Below are 6000 nucleotides of genomic sequence, written 5' to 3'. Positions count from 1 at the left end.
ATCCAAATAATAAGCGTCACCTACATGTGCAAAGTTTATTTTCTGCACCACTTATGAATGCATGTTTCATGTATGTGTGCATGTATGTATGTGTTACCAGCTGCCTTATACCTGTCATACCTGTCATTGCTCCGGAATTCAAAGAAACACCAAAAAATCACTGCAATCAGTTAATCAAGCTGCAGTTTTGAAATCTGTAGTTAAAAAACCGTGAAATTTTGAAAGCTTAAGTCTGGCATTTTGATTCAAAACCGTGTCCAAACATGGTAGAAAAACTGCTCCGTCAGTAACCTTCATGCAAAATTTGGTAACGATATCGTAAGAAGTATCCAAACACATGGTGAACAAACAACTTACCAAAATATATTGTTATGGATTGTGGAGAGCAGTCTAGATTATACCTGTGGGTCCAAGTCCAGTGAGGTTTAGGTGAATCTAGTAGAAAAGGCTGCTGAACTGGTCAGCCCAGTTTATAATGGCCTTGGCTGGCTAGTTAAGTACCACAATTTACAGGCACAAAGAGGTGGTCAAAGACACAGATCAGTGGACCTTCTTCCCCACCTGGCTAGATGCTACAATCATCCTGCAGCAGAGAACATGAGAGCAACTCAGGTACTTGTTCTTTCATAGACACACATATACAATGGTACCTCGGGTTACGTACTTAATTCATTCTGGAGGTCTGTTCTTAACCTGAAACTGTTCTTAACCTGAGGTACCACTTTAGCTAATGGGGCCTCCCGCTGCCGCTGCACCACCGGAGCACGATTTCTGTTCTCCTCCTGAAGCAAAGTTCTTAACCCGAGGTACTATTTCTGGGTTAGTGGAGTCTGTAACCTGAAGCGTCTGTAACCTGAAGCATATGTAACCTGAGGTACCACTGTATATATATGATCATGGGTCCTCTCCAGCCAAGTTCTACTCAGCGTAGACCCCTTGAAATGAATGTATCTAAGTTAGCCATGTTCAGTGTTTCCAATGGGTCTGCTCGGAATAGCTCTACCACTGGATGCCATGCCTCATCCTCATCCTCATTCTGGGGGGACGCAGGGGGACGCATACCCCTAAACATTTTGTGAATCTTTGTACTTTTGTCCATTTTCTGTATTTATTTTTCCCTATTTGAACTACAAAATGGTGATTTTCTTGAGTCAAAACAGAGTACCCCTAAACATTTTTAAAAGGAAAAAAGCACTGGATGGTGGTATTTATGAATTTTAGCCAGTGCTGGTCCTACTCAGAGTAGGGCCACCAGAAATAATAGACATGGCTACCTCTGCTTTGTATGCAGAGGCCCTAAGTTCAATACCAAATGGCATCTTCTGGTAGGGTTGTGACTGAGTGACTCCTGCCTGAGGCCCTGGAAAGCTGCTGCCAGTCAGTGTCAACAATACTGAGCTAAATGGACCAATAGTCTGACTCCATATAAGGCAGCTGCCTATGTTCCTACCGTAGATGCCATTTTCCCCCAACTTTTGCATTGTTTCAGTTTTATGAGAGAGAGAAAAGTGTGTCTCAGCGTTCAGGAAGTTTGGGGAACGATCCCCCTGGGGAGCAGGCCAGCCTTCCATCGCTGGACTCAGCACATTAGTCAAGAGGAGACACATGCTTGCGAAATGTATTCGGTGGAGTCTCCGGAGGCCGGCGCAAATGCTGAGCTTTTGAAATTCAACCTAGGCAGATGGCTGGCCGGCCACTTTGAGCCATCGGCTCTGGGAAGTGGAAGGACGCTCACACTCCTGCCAGAGACTGAGAGGGTGGGAGGCATTGTACACACAATACATTTAAAGCACATTTCCCTGCACCCCAAAAGAATCCTGTGAACTGCAGTTCACTCCTCGTAGAACTACAGTTCCCAGCACCCATTAACAAACTTTAGAAGTGTGTGTGTGCTTTATTTGTATGGTGTACAGTCATACTTCATGTTGCATTTGCTTCAGGTTGCGTCCCACAGCAACCCAGAAGTGCTGGAAAGGGTTACTTCCGGCTTTCACCGCTTGCACATGTGAAGAAGAGCTAAATTGTGGTGTGCGTACAAGCGCCAAATCACGCCGCGCACCTGCGCAGATAGGGCGCTTCAGGTTGCGGGCTTTTCATGTTGCGAACGGGTCTCCAGAATGGATCCCGTTCACAACCAGAGGTACCACCGTATATGCAGTCTCTAGAGAGTGCAAGCAGCCTTGTATGTTTGTGCCTTAACTCACTGGCATCATCCTTAACTTACAGAATTATGGAATTGTAGAGATGGAAGTGTCCCAGAGGGCTGTCTAGTCCAGCCTCCTCCAAAGCAGGCATAAATACTTACTTTCATGACTTAAAGTGACTTAAAATATTCTTACCCCACTTTGCAACTAAAAAGGCTCTCAGAAAGGTGCACAAATAAAGGGGGAAAGCAATAAAGCCACAAATACATAACCACATTGTGATAACAATAGCACATACAATAACAATAGCCTTCAGCATCTTTGAGTGCAGCGGCATTTGCTTGACACAAGTGCTCAATGCTACAGAATGCAGTGTTCTTGAGAATCTCAGACTAGTGCTTTGTTTTGTTCCTTTGCTCAGATGTTCAGCCCTCAAGGCTGTGTGAGTAAGGTTCTAGTCCATATGGTCCTGAATACAGAGCTAGTTTTAAATAGGAGTATAGAAAGTTGCCTCATATGAGTCAGGACATTGCTTCACCAAGCTCAGTATTGTCCACACTGACTGGCAGCAGAACTCCAGGGTTTCAGAAAGCAGGTCTTCCCCAGGCCTAGCTGGAGATGCCAGCGATTGAACCTATGACCTTTGGCATGCAAAGCAGGTGCAGCCACTTCTGACACTACAAGGACAGTTAGCAGGGAGGAACCTACCAGGAACAAACTGCCCATTTGTGGTAGACCAATAACTCTTGCAAGCCCAACCTAGATTAGAACTAAGTCTCGTGATTCATGTACATTGTCCCAGTAAGTTTCAGTGAGCCTGACATTTTTGGAATCTCATGCTTTTTGCTGCTCATGTGTGTTTCACCTCTTGCTGGCTAGCTCAGTGCTAGAACAGGCATACACTTCTCCCAGGTCAGCAAATGTACGTCCGGTAACCCATGTCAGAAGTCTAGATTTTGGCCAATATATATATAAAAAAAGCTCAACAACTTTTTCACTTCTGGGTTTTCACTTTTTGAAATATAGCAACCCTAAATTGCTTTCTTTTCCTATGGTTGGTGCCCTCCCCTTTCCAAATCATCGTCTTCCAAGTAGTATTAAAAATAGCTCGCTCGTGCCATCTAGAGGCCACAGAGTGCTAGTGGGCACAAGAAGGTACCCTCCTTACACAAGAACATAGTTAAACCATGGAATCCGCTCACAAAAGAGGCAGTGATGGCCAGCAAACATTTAAAGCACGTTACTTCATGCAAAGAATCCTGGAACCTGTAGTTTACCCAGCACAGAGCTGAATTCCTAGCACCCTCAACAAACTACACAGGATTCTTTGCATGGAGTAATGTGCTTTAAAATATGCAGGGGACTCAGCCTTAGATTGCTTTAATAGCAGAACAGACAAATTCGTGGGTTCTAAATACCAGTTGCTGGGAACCACAAGCAGAGAGAGTTCTCTCACGCTCAGCTCCTGCTTTTGAGCTCCCCAGAGGCATCTAGTGGACCACTCTGAAAGCAGGCTTCTGGGCTAGACCTAGACTTTGGGGCCTGACCTAGCTTCAGGGCTCTTTTAATGTTATTTTGAGTCAACTTACGGTTGGGGGAAACATGGAGACCACCAGACGGTAAGCCCTGCACCCCAAACCAGAGGGGGCTTCTGCAAAGTATTGCATTGCATTGTATAAAGCTAAAGCCGAAAAAGTTTCCAAGAGTGGCTTGCAAATATCAGTGATAGGATCACCCTGTCCTCAGGCTTGCAATAAAAATTACGTGACACAAAAGGAAAAGGGGGGTGAGGAAGGAGTGGGGGAAGGAGCTCAGTCACTAAAAACTTTGAGTTTTTGTAACAGTCAGATGGTATGGAATGGGTTCGAGGAGAGGAGACAAAAGAGGCTGATCTGTTGGCTTCGTGGCAGAATAGGGATTTGAACCCTGGTCTCCTCACCACTATACCACACTGGCTCTCTCAGGGAGTTTGGTGTTAAAAATGAGGACCACGACTCCCATCATCCCTGGCCTGGCCATGCTGGCTGAGGCTGATGGGAGCTGGAGTCCAGTGTCAACAGACTGGAGGGCCAGGAGCTTGCCTTAGAAAAGCTCTAAAGGTGCAGCAAAATGAGAAACTGCACATATTTCTGCCCCATTGTTTCATCAACATAGCCTTTTGACTAAAAAACTGCATGAAAATAAATGTTGCCTTACTTTATCTCAGAGCTTTCCCACAACTGTTTGTTGCGACACGTTAGTGTGTCGGCTGCAGCGTGTAGGTGTGTCACCCAAACACTCGCCACCCTCCTCCCGGGACTGGAAAAGGGTTAGTTTAACCTCTGGTTTGCTAGTAAAAATGAATTACTGTATCGCGAAAGGCTGCCTCTCTGAAAAGTGTGTCCCCATCACTCATCTCATGCCCAGACCCTTTCAACAGGAGCCAAGTGATTAGATATTAAGGCCAGCCCAGGAAAGGTACATATTGTTGCATTGCAGAGGGTTGGACTAGATGATCCTCAGGGTCCCTTCCACCCCTACAATTCTACGATTCTATTATGCTAAGTTTTCTACACTGGCTGGCAGCAGCTCTCCAGGGTTTCAGGCAGGGTTCTCTCTCATCTCTACCTGGGGATTGAACCTGGGACCTTCTGCATGCAAAGCACTGAGCTATAGCCCCTTTCCCTAAAAATAAAGTAATATTGTAGTCTGCATAGTTGTGAAATGTAGAGGACACAGAAAGCTGTCATACGCTGAGTTGGACCAATGTTAGTCCATCTAGCTCAGTATTGTCTACACTGACTGGCAGCGACTGTCTGGGGTTTTAGATAGAGTATCTTATGCCAGTCCTATCTAGAGATGCAGAGGATTAAACCTGGGGCCTTCTGCATGCCAAGCAGGTGCTCTACCACTAAGCTCTTGCCTCTTCCCTGCAATCTAATTTGGTGGGGATCCAAACATCTTCCTGTCCTCAACTCCAGGTCTTTAAAACTGGGTCGTTCTCTTTTTTAAAAGAAAAAAGGAAGAAGCTGTTTTTCAAAACAGATTTTCTCCAGTCCCAAAATGAGATCATGATTGTAAATTAAAGTGTAATTAGCCTTTATGCTTTTATATTCATTAACTCTTCTCTGTTAATGATGCAGAGGCTGGAGTGTGAAAGCTGGGCATTATGAAACCACATCCAGGAAATAAAATAGTGATTTAGATAATGGCCAGAATGTATTGCTACTTGCACATAATTAAACAAATGCTCCATTTAAACTTGGAAACATGAATGAATGTTGATTAACCCCAACCCAATGAATCTGCATGCGATTTGGTTAAGTGGCTGCGTGGCTGGCAGGGAAGAAGCAGAAGGAAGAAGAGAAGGATCTGTCAAGCTACACCTGCGTTGGACAGGTGCAGCCTTGGGTTTGGGTGCAGTTGTGGGGATGGAGCATAAGAATGTTAAGAAGAGCTTGCAGGGTGAGACCAGTGGCCCATCCAGTCCACATCATATTCTCACAGTGGCCGATCAGATGCCCCAATGGGCAGCCCACAATCGACTGGACACAAGAGCCCTCACCCCACCTGTAATATCCAGCAGCTGACATTCAGAAGCAGTACTGCCTCTGACTATGGAGGCAGAGTATAGTCGCTGTGACTAGTAGCCTTGTCCTCCATGAATTTGTTTAATCCAGGGGTAGGCAACCTAAGGCCTGGGGGCCGGATGTGGCCCAATCTCCTTCTCAATCCAGCCCACGGACGGTCCAGGAATCAGCATGCTTTTACATGAGTAGAATGTGTGCTTTTATTTAAAATGCATCTCTGGGTTATTTGTGGGGCATAGAAGAAGAAGAAGAGTTTGGATTTGATATCCCGCTTTATCACTACCCTG

Source organism: Podarcis vaucheri (assembly GCF_965113315.1).
Source record: "Podarcis vaucheri genome assembly, chromosome: Z".
In the NCBI taxonomy this organism is placed as follows: domain Eukaryota; kingdom Metazoa; phylum Chordata; class Lepidosauria; order Squamata; family Lacertidae; genus Podarcis; species Podarcis vaucheri.
This window is presented reverse-complemented; position numbering follows the sequence as displayed.